The sequence below is a fragment of the Rhinolophus sinicus genome, linkage group LG05 (assembly GCF_036562045.2).
Source record: "Rhinolophus sinicus isolate RSC01 linkage group LG05, ASM3656204v1, whole genome shotgun sequence".
Taxonomy (NCBI): Eukaryota; Metazoa; Chordata; class Mammalia; order Chiroptera; family Rhinolophidae; genus Rhinolophus; species Rhinolophus sinicus.
Genome location: NC_133755.1, coordinates 131838794 through 131859181, shown reverse-complemented (window position 1 = coordinate 131859181; position 20388 = coordinate 131838794). Strand labels below are relative to the sequence as shown.

Sequence of the window (20388 nt, the reverse complement as noted above, 5' to 3'; positions counted from 1 at the left end):
TTTCCCAAAGAGGAGTTTGAAAAGGTATTTTACACATGGCAGCCTGTTGCAACAGGAGTTGATTGTCTTCCCAGGATGGGTGTTCACTCAGCTACATGAAAAGTCATTCTTTTCTCTTTTTGAGCCTAAATAGTACTATTCAGTTTTTGCTATCTGCTTTTCACAAAGTTTTAATTAAACATTTACAACTTAATGATACTCCTTCCCTTTTCATCTGGGATCAGTTTTTTGGTTTTTTTTGGGTTGTTTTTTTTTTTTTTTTTTTTTTTGGGGGGGGGGGTTGTTTTAATGGCTGATGTAGAAAATTCTCTTAGAACCCACAGAACTAATTAGCCAGTAGAGGGACCACTATGGATTTGCCTGATAGTTATTCTTTAGTTTACAGCACTTTCTGGCATTCATTAGCTGTTAAAATTGTAACTTTACCATGTTTCTGATGCTAATGGCGTGTGGGATGTTAGTGGGCCTCCTCTCCCCTCTAATTTAGACGCTCAATAAGAGACATGTACTTACTTCCAAAAAGCATGACCATCAAGGTTATCAAGTACTAATGTCTGCCATTCCATCACAAGGGCTGAGGAACAAAATCTTTCTACATCTACAATGTTTATAAATGCCTTTTTCTCAGTTCTTCTGGCAACTTCTCTATATTCTGGGGATAGATCAAGCTTGGTACACAGGGAAAGAAACAAGATCAAATCATTCTAAACGATGCTCTCTCCGAACTCATCTGTGTAATCTGTGCAACTCCTTGTGGTCCAAGCCTGCCCTTTTCCTCTGACTGAAAAGAAAGCACGTGGGCATTCTCCCTGCTCCACGAAGGCTGGGGCTCGGCCGCAGCAGGCTGAGATGGGATCCTGGTGTTTGGGAACACAGTGTAGTCACCCAGGCTACCAGGGGTGCCTGTTCTACAGAGGTCAGCTATCCAAAGCCCGTCTGAAATTGGCATCAGACTAAAACAGGGTGTGTGTTCCCTTGGGCCATATCAGAGGAGAGCATTGGGAGGAGGAGCCTCAGGCATCTTAGAAAACTCCAAGTTAAGAGGCATAGGGACCTGCCTGCAAAAGGCCTTTCAGATGGCAGCTTCTAGGGGCAGGTGTTCTGCCTACTGACTGAACCTGATATTTGGGGACAAGGCTCCAGGTTTTCTTTCCCCTGGACAAGCAGGAGGATGAAGGACTCCACACTGGCCTACTATTAATGTGAGTGTTGCCCTTTATCACTGATGTCTACCTGGGGATTTCTATATGATTCATACAGCTTATTAATATCACATATGTAAGCTGAGCTCTGACATATATATATATGAATATATTATATATAAGCATATATATATTATTTTATTATACAATCAAAGATTTCTACCTCTAGATTAGAAAAAAAGAGTGTCATATTTATCCCTTTAAAGCTGTTTTATGGAATTACTAAATACTCAGAATGGCTTACCAAAATGGAAAGTAAGGACAGATTATTCTTCTAAACTAGTGTCAAGTGAATTATTTCCTAAAGAAGATAAAGAATGTAAAGTTAGATTCTGAATTAAATCCCTAAATTTGCAATAAAGTTGCAAATATTATACTGACGTGATATATTATACTGACAAACTTGCTACCATTTTGAAATACGCAGAATCTGCTTTGGAAAATAGGCCTTGCCTGGAGTCAATATTTTCCTGTAGGGTCACATGTTCTGTCTCTTGTGGTTGGTTGCCTAAGGAGTAAAGAAAGAGAAAGTACCGAAGAAAATTAAGGATAAACTAGAAAGGTTTTGCCCTATGGTCCTTGCCTCCTCTGTTTGCTTGTTGCTTTGTTTCTCAAACCTCACTTGAGAAGCTGGCAGTGACTTAAATACGCGTGTATGTTGTTTGTATAGATAACTCAAATAATTTGTCACAGTATTGTCAGCACAGAGAAAGTTATACTGAGAGAAGTCTGCTTGCAAAACACCTCTCCTCCCACTCTGCCCACACATCAAAATACACTGTTTTTGACACATATAAATGTGACTTTAATAAGGGAATAAAATGCAGAATCACCAAGCATTCCTGTATCATTCCCTTTCCTTTGTCCTTTTCCTCAGTCTCTCTCTCTCTCTCTCTCTCTCTCTCTCTCTCTCTCTCTCTCTCTCTCTCTCCCCCCTTCACATTTTATTTTTGAGTTTTGTGGGGAAGAGAAAGCATGGGTAGATCTTATTTGGAGATAGTAGTGATGAAAATCTCTAACGCCTGAGTGACACAGGTCAAATTACTCAGTACGCTGGCAAAGAAACACATAGTCACTGCCAAAACCACAGAGTAAAGTCTTCTAAAAATCCCCTCAGATAGGGATGTTTTAGAGTTAAGCCTTTCCATTTATATTTTAACAACCACCTGTTGACTTCTACTGGTGCTTGTCAAGGGCGGATAAATGGCGGGAAACTGGAGCAGAATTAGCCCATTCAAAGGGCTTGATATTCCCCTTTGAAGCGGTTGCCATTGTTTTCAATGGAGCCTACTCAAGGCTCATAAGATCAAAACATGAAAAACAAAGAGGGAAGAGTTTACTTGGGGCAGGGTCCCTCTCTCCTCTTGTGATTATCACGGCATTCTCAGGCCATCCTTTTTAATCCAGGAATTGATTAGGGCAGTCTTTACAATGCATTTCCAAGTCCTGAAATGCAGTGGGGAGAGCCAGGGAAAAGACAGGGGAGAAAATCCATGCTGGACTTGGAAGGCACGACGGCGGGGCCTGCTGCAGGGTTCCTGCTATGGGCACACATTGTCCAGGGCAAGTTCTGCTTCTGCCATGGAGAAAGAGGGGAAAATGAGGCAATGTGAAGTCAGAGGAAAGAGAACAGGCTGCTTCCGTTAGGAAAGTCTCATTTAAACCAAATCTCAAATTTGTGATGGGAATGTTGAACACCGTCGGGTAGCGTCTTCGGTGAGACAGAAACAGTTCTAAGCACTCACACTGTTACCTCGTTCTCCAGCCTGCTGTCATGGAGCCAGCCATTCCACAGGTATTTTGTGAAGGTCTACTAGATTCTAGGCCCTAGGGTAACTCAACAATGAACCCATCATGGATCTTGCCCAAAAGAAAATGTATGTTGTCAATTTCCTTAACAATCTCTAAAAAGGGCAAGGAGATAAAACTCAAAAGTGTATGGCTGTTTTTGCAGAAAAAAAATATTCCAGTGTCCCTCTTTGGAAAGAATTCCTTGGCCAATTCAACAACATGAGCAGTGGTGTCCTTGTTTACTTACATAACATTTATTGTACACTTTTGTAGAGCCAGAATTATGCAAGGACAAAGAGGCATAGAGGCAGCTGGGGTGAGAAAGCCAGTCTTGTCATCCTCTCCCTCTGCACTGTGACATCTTGATAAGGGTGAGCGCCCAGCTCTACCAGCTTCCTCCTGTTGCTCCCCTTGCCCCTGCCACATGCCGCTCACTTCAAAGCTGTTTCTGCCCCCACCTATCCTGTTCATGGGCTCTGCACAGCTTGAACTCATGGCCCTTCACCCTCAACCACACCTACCCAGCCAGCTCCCCAACCCAGACACTCAACTGGGCTTCCTCAGAGCCAGGGCAGGGTAAGCAGGCTTGGGGCTGGAGACTGGGGAACCAGAAACGAAGCCAGTTGATTTGTCCCTGCCCTCAAAGTCAACACGGCCAGTCCTAAACTGGGGTATCTGTGAAGTGCTAAGGGAATATGGAGAGTACGTATTGGATTTTGCTGAGAGAGAAACAAAGACATCTATAGTCCTAATTAAATACAGCATCTACTATAACTAGTTCTGAGACAGGGCTAGAGCAGGCAAAACAGGATTAGGGCTTCATTGGCACTATGGTTGCCCATCAGATGCTCAGTTCCTGGGATTTATCTTTCAATTCCCCGGGCAGTCACCTAGAAGCAGCATTTGGCTTTCAAAGCAGACAATGGGTACACGTGTCATCTCGACAATGTAGCACGTAGCAGAGGTAAGCACTCAGCACAGCAAAAGTGAGTGCATTTCCACCTACCATTCCTTCCCACCCTCAATTGCTGCCTCTGCTAGCCCAGTACTTCATCTACACTTCTCCAGATGGATCCCATCCTTGCTATCCACCCTGCAAGCCCCTGCCAGATCGTTCTTTCCAAATGGCCATTTGTACCTTGTCCCAGGCTGACTCTAATAGAAACAGATGGGACCACGCACGGGATTTAACTGAGAAGTGTTTAATGAAGGGACTGCACAGAAGTGAAACAGGGTTACGGCACCACCAAAGGATGATGAAACACCTAGAGACCTAACAAGAGTAAGAAGCCCTTACCACCCCCAGGTCTGAAAGGGAGAGGAGAGAGAGAGAAGTTCTCTAAACTGGTGAGGGCTATAGATGTAGAAGAGGGGCCACCCACTAGAGGTGGGACCTAGACAACATAACCATCATTGAAGCCACGGCAGGAAGAGAACAAGGCAATAAACCATCTGATCTTTCTCTCCCCCGTTCTCCCACGGCTGCCCACTGGATGAACCCAACCAGCAGCTGGAGGGAGCCCAGTTTCCTTCTGGGGTGCTCTGTAGAGATTCAGTGTCTGGAGTATAGAGCAGTGTGGAAAGGGCAGAGAATGGATCTGGGGGGTGGGGAGGGGTGCAAATAGAAAATAATCAGCACACAGCTACTATGAGGTCATTCAGAAACCTTTAACCAACCCAATGGACATTGATGACTATTAAAGAAGCTTGTTGCATAATATTACTTCTGTTCATACCAGACCTGGAGCAAGCTTCTGTTACATACTTTATCTCATTTATCCATTTTATAAATGGTGAAAATGAGGTTCAGTTCAATTATATGTCTTGGCCAAGGCCTCACAGTTAATAATGACAATCAGAATTTGAACTCAAGTTCGTCTGACCCCTAAGCCTGTGTGCTCTACCCAGGATTCACTGACAGGACTCAGTGACTGGTATGATCTGGGAAAGGAGGAAGAGGGGAGACCTGACTATGTCTTTTAGGGGTTGACCCTGTTGACTTCGAGCACATTGAAGCAGTGAACTGAAGTGGGAAACCTGGGGAGGTCAGATAAGTTCTGTGGACACATGCTGAGTTTGAGGCCCCTAAAGTAAACAGCCGTGAGGTGGCTATGTCAGCATGCAACATGAATGCAGTTCTGGTGGGTCTGGCAGTCTCAACGCAGAAAGAAATGCGGTCACCATGGGAGTAGGGTGATGGCAGCCGCCTTGGGGGTAAAGGGAATCACCTAGGGAGCTTGCTGGACAAAGATGAGACCAGGATGTAGGCAGGGCCTTCTAAGACCCCTGCACTAAGCAGTTCCTCATTACTTGTAGGGGATTTCATATCGCCTAGTGTGGCACACAACACCCACCTCCACTAGGGCCCACACATTTCCACATTCCTTCTCACTGATTCCAGAGACAGACCCTCCTCTCTGGTCAAACCTGCCTGCACTTTCCCAAATCATCTGCCTTCCCCACACTCCATGCTTTGTCTTACCCACACCCCACTCCTCCTTTGCAAATGCTTTGGCCTGGCTGGTGGCTCCCTTTCTTGACCCTTGGTAGTTCCCATATCTCTACCACACAGCACACACTGTCTTACAGGGCCTGTGTCTTTTGTCTCCTTCCCATATGGAGAATTAGATGGTCCATATACGTTGGCTGTAGATGGCTCAAAGCACAGTTGATTCAATCACTTGCTTATTATGGAGATGGCCAAACATCAGTAAGACCAACTTTCTTGTTTAATTCAAATTAACCCAACAGTTTGGACTAGTTTTTTATTCCTAAAACAGCACTCCAAAAATAGTAGTGGCAGCATTATTGTAATATATGGGAAGACTTCCAAAGAAACTATATAAAAACGGACAACACTTATTTGGATATATAGTACTGTGGCTAAAGACATGGGCTTGGGAGTCAGATTGTCCATGTTCAAATTCTGGCTCTAACACTTATTTCCTTTTGATTTGGGGCAAGTTATTTAATCTCTCTAAGTCTCAGTTTTCTTACTTGGAATAGTGGTACCTATTTCATAGATTTGTCTAGCAGATCAAAGGAGCTAGTGCTTAAACCAGCAACTGACAAGTAATAAGGCCTTAATAAATGGTATGTATCACTGTTGTAATTACTTTCAGCCCATAGAGTCTAGCTTATGAAGCTAGAAGGAACTACACAGAAAATGTAGTCCAATCAGTTCATTCCCCCATTACCCAGCATTATTCAGCTGTACGTATGATGGTTTATACCTGTACAGACTCATGCTTTCACGCAGTGAGGCAGAATGATCTAGATCTGGTTTGTTTGTTTTTTAATTTTCTGAAGAAATATAATATTTACATTATAAAATCCAAACTACCTTGATCAAATAAGAAAAATACCAATGTAACATTTAGGACAAATTTTCATAAAGCAAAAGTTACACTGGTTTGTAATCACTGCTGGTGATCCTAATTAATACCAGTGTTTATGAGAGTAATGAAAGGAAGAGCGTGTAGAGTACAGTTAGAGTACGAGTCATGGGGGCGTTTTGTCCATGACAGTTTTTTGTTTTTGTTTTTGTTTTTGTTTTTGTTTAGACCACTGTCTAGGTCACAGGAAAACCCTTGTAATGAAAATATCCACCTATAGGTGGCAAACTTATACTGCTGGCATTCTGTCCTTGAATGCCCTTGCAAACAAATGTCTCTGGGGATGGAGATGAAAGTGAAAACTAAAGAAAGAAAACAAGAAACCTACATAGATCCAGAAATAACATTCTACACAAACTTATAATAAAAAAAGAAACCCCACATAATTTCACAAAATACTTAGTCTGTTTCATCTGCAAAAGCACCTCATGAAATTGCACCAAATGCATCTACTTGAAATATATTTCCAGAGTCCTTACAACACAGCACCCATGGCTTAGAGAGGAAAAGACACATCCTGCCTTGGGAGCCCTGAGAGCTGGGGGGCCTTCCATGAGCAAAGTGCTCCCAGCAACAGCACTCATTCGACCCAAGCTGTTGTCCCTGATTTGACAGACGGAAACAAGCTCAGAGACACGGGAGTAGTAGCTGAGACTGGCCCCCTACTCTTTGGATTCCAAGTCCTGTCTCTGCCACTTTAGGCTGCCCCCAACTTAAGGCAAAAAGTGACAAAGCAATCCAGGATTTGGGGTTAGGACTAATCCTGTTGAAGTTTATCACTCACAACAGAGCCCCATGCTGTTCTTCCAGAACCTTTCTGATGGGAGCAGGTGCAGCTGCCCCAGCTAACCCAGACTCACTCCCAAACCACGGGGGGTAGGGATGTTTCCAAGAGTGCAGGTCTGAACCCCATTGGACCTTTCAGTATGATAGTAAAGAAGCTCATTTATTAACATGAAAATAATCCTTCTACTCTACTTCAAAAAAAAATCTTTGGATGTAATTCAATCTTTGTAAATGTGTTTAATTAGAACAGTATTAAATGCCTGTGTAAACATATAAAGAGAGTAAACTCAGTACTTGCACCTTTCAAGAATTTCCTATGCTAGACCTACTCCTATAGGTGAACATATATGTGGATATGTGAGTGCGCATACAGAGAGACAGTTCTTCACCCACTGTATATATCATTCTGCCACTTGCTTTTTTTCATGTAACAATGTACCTTGGAGAGATTTATGTAGATATATATTACTCGGCTTAATGTGGATGATGATGTATAGTTTGGATGTACCATAATATTTAAACCATTTCTGTACTGGTAGGTAGTTAGGTTGTTTCTGCTTTTCACAATTATAAACAGTTGTGTAGTGAAATCCCTTTACATATAACTGTGCACATGTGCAAGTATCTCTGAAGGGTAAATTCCTAAAAAGGAAAAATTGTTGGGGAAAAAAGCATATATACATTTAAAATGTTTATACTGTTAAATCATCTCCCCCTGCAAAGGCTGAACTGACTTTTTTTTGTTGACTCTTTCTGCCTTTTTTTTTTTTCTTTCTAATTAACATTCTATTGTCATCTTATACTCTGGGTCACATTTATGCCATGTTCTAACTTGAACCTTGAAGTCCTTCTCCCTCTCTCTCCCACACCCAGTTCATCAGAAAGCCTTTACATTTACCTTCAAATGTGTCCTACATCCAACCACTTCTCACCATCTGCACTGCTGTCACCTGCACTGCTTCTCACCATCTGCACTGATCGAAGCCACTGTCATTTCTCTCCGGATCCCTGCAGTCGCCTCCCACACATCTCCCTGCTTCTGCTCTTGCCTGCGTTCAAACTATTCTGAACGCAGAAGCCAGAGTGACCCTGTCCAAACCAAGTCAGACGTCTGCACTCGTCTGCTCAACACCCTGACAGAGCCTCACTTCTCTCACACTGGCCTCCAAGAACTACGTGACCTGGCCCCCTTGCCTTTTCTGCCCTGTTCTCCCTCTCCCCCATGCCATTCTGCTCCAGACGCTGACATGCTTGCTGTTCCAGGAACACTCCAGGCACCCCCCTACCTTAGGGTCTTCGCTCCAGCAGTCCCCTCCCATCAGACATCCGCTTGACTCACTCCTGCATTTCCTACAAGTCAGCTCAAGTGGCGCCTTTTCAGCAAAGCCACCCCAACACTCTTATGTAACACTGCAAACATCCCCCACTGGCACCCTGTACCCTTTGCTCCTTTTGCCTTTCCCACAGCACTTACAATCCTGTTATCTACTATGTAATCAACTTTTTATTACATTCATTGTCTGTCTCCGTCCATCTGAATATATGTGGGTGGGGATCCTCACTGTTTTGATCGCTGCCAAGTCCTGAGTGCACAGAGCAGTACCTGGTACACGATCGGTGCCTAACAACATGTCTATTAAACTGGCATTGCTGCTTCTCGCCCTGTTGCAATTATGAAATAGCTTCACAGAGGTGTGGTTTCGACACTGAGGCATCCCCTGGTGAATGATGTCCTGTGGCTTTTTGAGAACGTTTCAAAAGGAAAAAATGGAAAAATTGAATATTTTCAAAATTAAAAACATTTGTTATGCAAAAGGGGGTAAAAAGACAATTTGGGGAGAAAGTATTTGCGAATCACACATCCATAAAAGGACTTACATAAATCGAGTGCATAAAGAACTCTCAAACACAACAGTAAAATAAAAATCTAATTAGAAAAATGCATAAAGGACATGAACACACATTTCATCAAAGGCTATAGAGATGGAAAGATGTTCAACATCATTAACCATTAGAGAGATGCAAATAGCATCCTGATATGAGACCTATCATAATGGCTAAAATAAAAAATAATAACACCAAATGCTGGCAAGGATGTGAAGAAATTGGATCACTCATACATTGTTGGTGGGAATGTAAAATGTACACTCAATCTGGAAAATACCATGTTTCTTTTAAAACTTAAAAATGGACTTCCCATACAGCCCAGCAATTGTATCCCTGGGCATGTATCCCAAAGAAATGAAAACATATTTTTACACAAACATGTGTATACAAATATTCATAGTAGCTGTGTACATAATATCCAAAAACTGGGAATCACTCAAATGCCCTTCAATCGGTGAATTGTTAAACTATGGTACCGCCATACCATGGAATATTATTCAGCAATAGAAGGGAATGAACTATTGATGCACTTGAATGAACCTCAACGGAGATAGGCAGAGCAAAAGCACCAGTCTCAAAGGTTACATATTCTATGACTCCATTTATATAAAATTTTAAAATCACAAAATTATAGAGATAGAAAATAGGTTAGTGGTTGTAAGGGCTTGGGGGTAGTGGCAGCGGGAAAGGGACTGGTGTGGCTATAGAGGGTGGTATGAGGGAAACTTCATGTTAAGTTCTGTATCTTACTTATGGTGGTGGTAATACTAAGCTACACATGTGACAAAAATGCATATAACTACACACACACACACACACACACACACACACACACACATGAGCACATGTATAACTGCAGAAACCTGAGTAAGTTCTATAGATTACGCCAACGGTAATTTTTGGCATTGATATGTACTATAGTTATTATACAAGATGTTAACATTGGGACAGGCTGTGTGAGGGGTTCACCAGACTTCACTGTACATTTCTTTGCAATGTCCTGTAAATCTGTAATTATTTCAAAATGAACAGTTAAGGAAAGTTTCAAGAAGAAATCCAGGCCAGTGGGTAAGCTTCTTTTCTTTCTTTCTTTTTTTAAATTAAAGTTTATTGGGGTGACAATTGTTAGTAAAGTTACATAGGTTTCAGGTGTGCAATTCTGTAATACATCATTTATATATACCACATTGTGTGTTCACCACCCAGAGTCAGTTCTCCTTCCATCACCATATATTTGATCCCTTTTACCTTCATCTACCACCCCCCCTTCCCCTTTATCGTTTGGTAACATAGACACAGACAATAGTTTAGAGGTAAGCTCCTTTTCTTTCAGCCCAGAGGTGCTTCTGCTTCCTTGATTTTGTGGCGATGTTTGCCCTTGGGTTACTCTCTTTATTTTCAATGCACTCAACCCCTGTCTACTTGGTCTTTTTCTAAAGTTCCAATCACTTTTCATGGGAAAGCTTGGAAACACTTTATTTCTGTGTGGTTCTGGGGAAGCTGCTCTGCAATCTATTTTCAGCCTTCCCTTTGAAAAATGGAGAAATGTCATCTGTGCCCTTCCTCACAGGAATGCTGAGGGTTACAAATCCACAGAAGTTCCAATGAATTCTTTCCATGCTGGACTCATAGAGCAAGTGGGAATCAGATGAGCCCTTCACATTCTGCTCACCACGCGAGTGCGTCTAACACTAAAACCCAGAAAACTGGTCAGGCTTCAGCTCATTCTAGAAAGACATAAAGGTCTTCAATAAGCCACAGCATTGCTGACCATTGGATAACTGGTATAGTTTATTTAGTATAATAGTTATAATAGTTGTAGTATAATAGTTGTAGTATAATAGTTATAATACCATGTTTCCCGGAAAATAAGACCTAGCCAGACAATCAGCTCTAATGCGTCTTTTGGAGCAAAAATTAATATAAGACCCAGCCTTATTTTACTATAATATAAGACTGGGTCTTTAATTATAATATAATATAATATAATATAATATAATATAATATAATATAATATAATATAATATAATATAATAATATAATACCAGGTCTTATATTAATTTTTTCTCCAAAAGACGCTTTAGAGCTGATTGTCTGGCTAGGTCTTATTTTTAGGGAAACAGAGTAGTCATAATATAATAGTTATAGTATAACAGTTATAGTATAATAGTACTATTAAATATTATGCGTCTACAGTAGGTTTACACACTTCCTCAAATTTCCAATTAGTTGAAACAAATGTGATTTTTCAAAAGTTATTTTTTTTAATGCATAAGCTCAATGTTTAGTAAATAGCTTTTAAAATAAACATATTCAGCTGTTTTTAAAACATTCTTTCCCTGAAGTCAAGTCATAGATTTCTAAACCATTTTGTGCATATCAATGTCAACTTTTTTTTTCAAAACTCCCCTCAGTGCTCCCTACCTCCATATCCTCTCTTTTTCTTTATCGCAGTAACTTTTCCTTTTTCACTCTCCTACTTTCTCTGAAACATGCCCTCACTAAACAAATTTGCTGTGTCACTTCTATTCTTACATTCCCCTGGAATAAAACATCTTTTGCTGGTTACTCATTAACTACCGAAACCCCCACATGATTATTTCCAGCACATCATAATAAACATTCCTTGAGATGTGTCACACAAGCTCAGAATCAACAAGGAGGGCAGTGTTGCCTGGGCAGGTGCTACCCCACTTAGTGCCTTTGAGCAAATTAGAGAAAGGCACCCTCTCTGGGTAGGAAACAGGACTGAGTCACTGCTGAGTTTCAGTCTTGACCTGCACACGTTGGGCACAACCTCCCTAACTGGACCCAGGAGCTCCAGAACAAGTTCAGAAATACAAACTCAGCTTCTCTCCTCACCCTTGCAGTGGCTCCATCAATGGCTTGCAGTGTTTCTAAGAGCAATCATTTAACCTTTTCGTGACACAAATTTTTTCTTGGGTCACAGTAAAAACTGTACAATTCTTGGATATGAGGTTTTACAAACCTATCCTGTTACAAGTTTGTGTGTGTGTGTGTCCATGACCGTGGTGCCAATATTAATTGGGAGATCAGCAGATCACTCAGCTCTAGGACAAGCTCAGACTGTTTTGGTTTCCTTTAATGAGGAAGGGGGAACTCTGGCCCATCTTTGTCCTTGCGTAGTTTCCTGTTCCAGTGCAGTGCTCTGTGACTTGCAGCCCAACATTCATGCCCTAATGCACGTACGCTCTTGAATTGAATGAGAACATCTGACTAGGTCAGTTTGCATTGGAACATACCTCCCAGATGTTCTACACTATGTGATACCAGCTCTGGACATTTCTCATTCAGTGTTCATCTCTGTCAGCTTGTCTGAAAATTGGAACCAGAAACACTTGACAAATCACTGGCTGCATCATGGTTACAGGTGGTAACATATTGCTGCTGCTGCCACTGCTGCTTATTCATGAAACTGGAGGTTGACTCCATTTCTGAGATGTAAACTAGGGAAAACCCCACATAAAGCCCCAGCATTGAACAGAATATCACATAGACAATTTCCAACTGAAATGCTGATTATTAGAAGTCATGTGGAGTCAGGAGTTGCCATGGAATCCATTTGTTTCTAAACCAGCTCCTCCTGCTGGAATAGTTTCTCATTATCATGTCTTTTTATGGGGGGAGGGGCGGGGAAGTGGGGGGAAAGAGAGAGACAGGCAAACAGAGGGAGACAGAAAGAGAGAGCCTGAGAGCTATTTGATATAAAACTATGTTAATAATTTTAATACATTCAAGCCCTAAAATGAATAAGAAATTAAAATTTTAAGCAAAGTTAATATCAGCTTGAACACACATTTGTATTGCTGTGGTTTATACTAAAGCAATCCCATTGCTATCATGGTTTCTTTTCTGTGACTTCTGATTATTCAGGGAGAACATGTGATGGCTTATCATGTGACATTTATTTTCACAAACAAGTTATTGGATCTCCAGGAGTGAAAAAAAAAATATTACAGCAGATGTGAACCGTGATAGGCTGCACATTTTCAGTACACTTGTTTTCCTCTGTTTTCTCCTATGTATCATTTTTATTTAGATTCTTAACCAAACCTTTACAGCTTTGCCTCCTGTGAAACTGCTACCAGGAAGACTCTATCCCCTTGTTTCCTCCAAATTATTTGTTTAAATCATGAGAAGAGATTGGCTGGCATATGTTAATACTTGAGTTGTTTTGTGGTAAAATCCCCATGTGTTTGTAGGTAAAATACAAAACATGTTAATCAAATATCAACTTGGGACAACTGAATTTCAAAACATACAGAATCCATAAATTAACCATTATTTTAACATACGTACAATATAATTTATCATAATTAGTCAGGAGATCTGTTGGATGAAGACACATTAAAATTATATTTGCATATTTATCTTCTGTGTTTTGCATTAAAGATTATTAAATGTTTCATATGAGGGAGAAAAAGTGTTGGTAGCTGACTCCAGAAGCTTGCCTCTGTATCTCGGATTGTCTCCATGTCCCAATCTTCTACTGAGCTCTCCTGCAGGGGCTCAAGAAACCATTATCTCTATTAAAACCCAGGTCCCAGATCTTCCCCTTCACAAAGAACTTAGCCCACTTCAGAGCCAAGAGGACCTACCCTCAAATGTTTGTGGAGAGACATTCGAAAGGCCCATAGGCATATAAAAAGTTTTCAACCTCCATAATAAAAGAAAAACAGTCTAAAAGTAAACTGATTTTTTTTTTCATCTATCGGATTGTGGGGGAAGTTACAATGTGCTTTATTGCAAGGCTGTGGGAGAAGCAGTTACCCTCCCAAATTGCCAGTGGGAGTGTCAATTAGCACAACTCTTGTGGTATACAATTTGGTAATATCCACGAGGAATACAAATCCACATATCCTCGACCTAGCAACTCCACTTTTGGGAATCTGCCCAGTGGTTACACTTGTACACAGTAAATGATATGTGTACAGTCTTATTCATTGCTGTGTTGTTTGTGATAGCAATGATGGGACACAACCTAAGTGCCCTCAGGGGGTAACTCCATTTCTGAGATGTAAACTAGTTAATTATACTATATTTTCTTAAATATACTGATATTTTCTTAAAATGGAATGCTATGTGATATGTAGATGATGTATTATAGAAATGTATACTTGAAACCTGTATAATTTTACTAACCGTTGTCACCCCAATAAATTTAATTTAAAAAATTGAAACTTAAAAAAAAGAAAAAGGATGAGGAAGCTGTCCTGGCAAGTGAAAAAAATCAAGGTGCAGAACAGTGTGTAAAACATCAAGCTTGATGTTTGCTTGAATATGCACAAAGCAACCCTAGGAAGAAAACAAGAAAGCAAATCATTGTATAGCAGCAGACACCAACTAGAAGCCAAAGATGCATTTGCTTGGTTGGTATCGCTTTTTAAAGCTGGATTTCACTTCATAATCTGCTATCCAGGTAAGGAAAAAAAGTGAAGCAGGACAGATATTAAGATAAGAAAGGGGGCTGGTAACCTAATTTGTTTGGATTTTTCTACACAGATTTAGGGTCATACCTTGGACATAACTAAAGCAAGGTAGAGGGTCTCTGCAGTGGGAGCACCAATGTACTGACTAGTTTCATATCAGAGTAGAGCTGTGACTCATGGATACATATCCTTGTACCAAACTTCTCTCCAGATTTCCTGTAGAGGCTTAGGAGCCACAGCTGGAAAAGGCACACGTAGCATCCCCATCCTCGCAGGTGTGCTCAGGAGAAGCACTGACATCCATTTGTCATAACAGACACAGTGCCTAGGGCCCATGGCAGTTTTAGGGGCCCACAAAATGTTGTCATTTTAATTTCTTTCACAATCAGAAGAAAAAAAAAGAATTATAAATACATGGTAATGCATTCAACCTGATTTACAGTCATCTTTATACCAACACAATTGTAAAATATAATTTTTAATATTTTTTATGGAGGAAGGGGCCCATAAAAACATGACAAAAATGTCCAAGGACTGATGAAGTCACACTGCCCTAATGTGGCCCTTCGCAAGAGGAACACTTGCCACCTGAGGGTAGGCTTAAACCTCACAGGCTTAATGGGCACAGGCAGGGCCTCTTCCCCCAGCACCACCACAACACACACTGGTACATGTTGGGCCATGTATGCTTAAGTAGTCTGGCAAAAGTAGGGAAGGGTTTCCGGGCCAAAAAGGGAACCGATGCTTATCTGCTATTTTTCCAATGTGTCCTACCCCTGGTCTATCGGCCCAACCCTCTGGTCTTTCCTTTAGCCACACTAGAACCCTGGAACCTTCTGGGATGACCCTGAATACTTCCCTGCCTTTCTGAGGTCAAACTCCCCACTAAAGAGTGGCCTGGCTGAGTTCTCAGGGCTTCCTCTCCCTGATCTTCAGGCCAGCATCATCTTTCCTAAAGAGGCAGGAATGACCCATCTTGAACCTCTCACCCCTACACCTCAACTAGAAAGTTATATCATTTTATGCATATGCCCAAGGTTCTACAATACAAGGACTATCACTTCAAATCTTTTCCCTCCTGACAGTCTTCTCCCTCAAAGACAAGTCGTGGAAAAGCAGACTAAAGCAATGGTTGTCAAAGTGTGGTTCCCTGACTGGCGGCATGGGCATCACCTGGGAACTTGTTAGGAAGGCAAATTATTGAAACCCATCTCCAGATCTGCTGAATGATAACCTCTGGGAGTGGGGGGGAGGGGCAGCAATCTGTGTTTCAACAGGCCTTCAGGCAATTACCATGCAAGCTCAAGCTCCAAAACCACCAAGCTATGAACCACAGTGCCCAGATTTTCAATGGCAGATTCCCAGGTCCCCTGCCCAGAGGTGATGAGCCCAGAGAGGGTGAGACTCAGGAATGTGCCCCAGGCGCCGAAGGCACTTGGTCCAAGGCCCAGGTGATCACAGAGGTACTTCCCTGGGATCCTGAAGTGACGCCAGGAGGGCAGGCACAGGCGGCAGCTATTCGAGGCTCCGGACCTAGAGACATAGCGACTTGTCCGTCGGGTCAACCATGGCTGAGTCAAGCTGCAGCGTCTCAAAGCGGGTCCCTGGGCCCTCACTGCGTGATCGGAGGTGGCGGTCGCGCCTGTCGCTCTGAACTCATTCTCACTCCGCTCTAGAGGCTGCGGAGCTGCCTGGTGCTCAGACTACCTCTCCCCTCCCACCTCTTACGTATGGAATGCCAACTCCCGAGTCCAACAGGCATTTCCGATTCCTAATCGGAGTGGGGTTCGAGGGTCCATATTTAAAAGCAGCTCTCCGCCACCCGCTTACCCTAGGTGACTCTGAGTCTCCACCAGGTCTGGAAGTCGGTTATCTGTTTATGGATTAGAGGTATCCGCCTTACGGGAATGCCTCACCCATTTCTCCTAGAGTATGGAGGTCTAGGGAGTCCTTTTCAGGCGCTCGCGGCCTTGTCCCTGGGTACATTGGTTCTGGGTACCAAGTTGGAAGCAAAGAAAGGGAAACTCTCCAGAAATCTATTCCAAAGGCTCTCAAATCCAGAGGGGATGAAGCACACGTCCTCTGGATCCACCCAGTTCAAATGCTTCTCACCCTTTTCGAGGCCACAGACCCCATTCCGCCCCCTTCCGGCCATTCGGTCTCGGTTCGCGAGCCCCAGCCCGGCGTGCGCTCCTGAAGTGCACCCAGAGCATGATTTGGCCTTAGGAATCCAACAGTCTTTCCATCTGAGGTCTCAAACCAACGTTGATCTTCAGCTTTTGAACACCTTGGTTGTGCACCTGTGCCCAGCTTTGCGTACTTATACACGCACACCATCCAAAGCTCCATTTCTGTAAAGGAAAAGTGTGAAAAGTGCCACGCCCGGAGCGGCAGGCACCCACGGGCTCCGGTCCTTAGAATGCGCAGCATCAGAGTTTTCCAGTTCTTTTCAAGTGTGCACAGTTTAAGAAGCACTCCGGTTTCTCAGCGGCCAACTTAGACTACGGTTTCAAAGTCTGGGTGGAAAACGTTGTCTAGAATATTGAGAGAAAGTATATAATACTCTTACTTGTAATCACCACTCTTATTTTTCAAGTTGCTGCATTTTCTTTCTTTTTATTTTTAGTCTGTAACCACCGAAGCTAATTTTTTGAATATTTCAATGGTCGATGCAGGCAGACACCTGAGAAGCAATACCTCAGAAGAGAGCTGTTTTGTTTTTGCATAAAATAGCTTATACTTTTCAAAATGTCCTGACCAAACAATATTTACAGTAATTTAAAAGATATTAAATATAGCCCGATTTGGGGGGAAGGTTCCTTCTATCCTTTGTTTTCTAGCAGAACCGCCCCACTGAGTCAAAGTCGTAAGGGGCTCTTGTTTCTGCCTGGACATCACAGCGTCTAAATGTGGTAATAAAATGGGGGCAAGAGAAGGATTCACTTACAAACATGGAAGGAGTAAAACATTAGTATTTCCCTAGACATTAATATTTCCCTAGATAAATTCTCTTTTCCAGTGGTGGAGAGTGAACATCTGGATATAACATACTGAGATATTTAACTGATCATCTTCAGAGTTTATATCTTGATTATAAATATATCCTTCATCCTGACCTTGAGTTAAATACGAGCCTGTGTGCTTTGTACAATTGCGTATGTGTAATGTACAAACGTGTGAAAGTGCATGCGTCCCTAGCAGTATGCAAAAATATAACAAAAAAATAGTACGTAAGGGGGAAGACAGAGATCACTATAGTTTTCGTAAGATACTCAGGCATCAGGGCGCAGAGAGGAGTTAGTAGAAGGCAGGAGAGACGTCTGTGCCCTAACAGGGGTGGGCACCGCAGTTCGCCTGGGTCCCGGCTGCTGCACTGAAACCCGTGGTTTGCCCAGGAATTTCTCTGGGCTTTCACTTGTTCTTTTATCACCCAAGGGCTTGGCTTTTCTAGTCTGGACTTTGCCAGATGTTGGGAGGGGGTCAGGCGATCCTGGAGGCCCCCTCTTCTTGGTTGCGGGCAGGCACTGGCGAGTTGGTTCTGGGATCCGCCAGGGCGGGCCCGGGGGCTAGAGCCGTGGACGCCTACACGTGGTGGCGTTCCTGCCAGCTGAGGGCCGGCTCCATGCAGGCTGAATCCAGGATCGCCCCGAATACGAAAGAGATTCTCAGGGGGTACAACGTCGCGGTCACTCTAGGCTGTTTGCACTCCTGGGAGGGGAACAGAGGAGAAGGGAGGCGAGGGGAGGGGAGGAGCAAGGTGTTTGTTTATAGATCGGTTCCGGTTTCTTCCCCCATTAAGATCGCGTTCCGGGGCGGCGTAGACAAGTGCACGAGTGCCAGAGGGCTACGTTTTGCGGCACCCGCGCTAGGAAGCGGTGGCCGAGACGCCCTGAGGATTCCTGTTTAGTGTTGTTGGGTCGAGTGTACGGGTCTCTTTCCTCTCTGGGGTTTTCCCCTTTATATTGACCAAGAGGTGGGTGGGATTTGCCTTTTAACTCCAAGAAACTTATTTAAAATTTCTTCTGCTAGAGGTGAACACAAATTCACCGAACACAAGGGAAGCACCTGAGGATCCGTTTCACGCCCCCGGCTGGCAGGGGGCGCGTGCGGGGGCCCGCGGGCGGGGTTGCCCGGAGGGTGCGAGGCCGGGTCCCTGCGCCTGGTCAAGGGAGTAAAGGGGCCGCATTCCCGCTCCAGCCTAGGTTCAAAGATTAGAAAAACAGGTGTCACGTCGCCGTGCTAATTCACTCTCTGGGTAAACGCGGCTCAGACACTTGTGTGCGGCGGACTTAGCAAGGGGGCGGTCACCACATGGCCGTGCATTCACTTTGTTTATTAAACGACATCTACTCGGTTTATCGACAACTGAGCTTCACTGGGACGCTGCAGCAGCCTGACAGGCCCCCCAGGACATCGCCTTCCGTGTGAAAACTTCCATACTCCTTTTGCCCATCTTGCTTCTGAAGGCAGAATCCTACGTTTCTTCCAGGTGAAAAACATCCTGAATGGGAAGCCCGGCACAGCCTGATTCCCCGATAGAGTTCCTGCGGTGAGCGAGAGTTTCAGACCCCAGAAAAGCACTAACACACCTGCACTTTCTTTGAAGTAGAGATAGGATTTCGAGCTACCGCAGACTTAACAGAAATCCTTTCTAGAACACGGTCGGAAAGAAAACAGTTTCTTATCCCCTCAAGTGTCATTGCTTTGTCTGGCAGCTCCATTTTGCCCCTAAAATCCGTCAAGGTTGGGGGTAGGGAGAACAAGGGTCACTGAAGGTCCTTTCACCTTCTACAAACACAGCTCCCCTTTCTATACATGTAGTACTTAGTTGGTCTTGTCTGCTCTTTCTGGAATCGTAAGGGAGCCAGCCACTGTACATCTCTGCAGTCCTACCCATCCAGGTCTGTAAGTGGCTACAGCCTCTGGGGAAATGACTCCACCTTCTAGATCAATAGCCCATTAGTTGGATCCCAGTTTTGAAACACCTACAAAATCTCATTTTTAGTTCTTTTTCTGATTCTTTCTTTCTATCCAGAACGGTTACCTCCTCTTGCCAGGTGTTTCCCAGATGTGTAAACACCCCCAGAAATCTCCCGTGGTCGCTGTGAGCTTACTGCCATCCGGCAGCAAGGAAGTGGCAGTTGTCTGTATTTTTGAACAAACACTTAAAGTTGTTCTGAACCTCAGCAGAATGGCACACACCCCTCTTCAAATATATGTTTTCTCAGCGGCAATTAGTGCCACAAAGGAGAAGGTGACAGCAACATTATTGGTGTTCTCACTCTTTTATGGCAGATGAAACAACTGCCTCCAAGCGCTGAATCACGGTCACTAGCATCACCAAAAACAAGCTGGGAATCACATCTATAGGGAGTGATTCGCAAGCACCAAAAATTGACTTGTGGGTCAAGTCAACTTTTTCCCCGTTGCTCTCTGTTGTCTTTCCTCAGATGACAGAGAGACGGCGATTCAAATTAGGTCTCTAAGATAGAATTTGTCAGCAATGATACTTACAAACGTTTGTTTAAAAGGCTCCTGTTGGGGAATTTTGAATGTTGTAAATTCATTTGTGCACATTGTATCCTTTCTGTAAAGGAATATTCATGTTGGACTTTTGTTTTCTGAAACAAAAAGTCTTCGCTGACGTGTAAGATAACGGAATGTGTGAGCTATCCATCTAATTCAATTTTGGCCTGAAATGTAACCTCTTTCCCCTAGTATCCCCTATCTGCTATCCTTTAAGAAAAAACTCCACGGCTGAGCTTTCCGCGGTGAGCCAATCAGCCCCCAAACTCAACCCATTTCAAAAAAGACGCTTCTCTTTGGGATTAATTGAAAGACAGGCATATTTATCTCCTCTGGCGATAAATTAGGTGT

The 20388-nt window shown here is 43.2% G+C and overlaps 1 long non-coding RNA gene across 1 annotated transcript in view; it reads right to left on the bottom strand.

Moving 5' to 3' along the window:
- The window catches only part of LOC141571690 (uncharacterized), a 45956-nt gene extending 37403 nt beyond the window's left edge, over positions 1 to 8553 (bottom strand). The window contains exon 1 of the long non-coding RNA XR_012496696.1: positions 8461 to 8553. This is a non-coding gene — a long non-coding RNA (uncharacterized LOC141571690). The remainder of the gene's footprint in view (positions 1 to 8460) is intronic.
- Positions 8554 to 20388: the final 11835 nt, after the last annotated feature.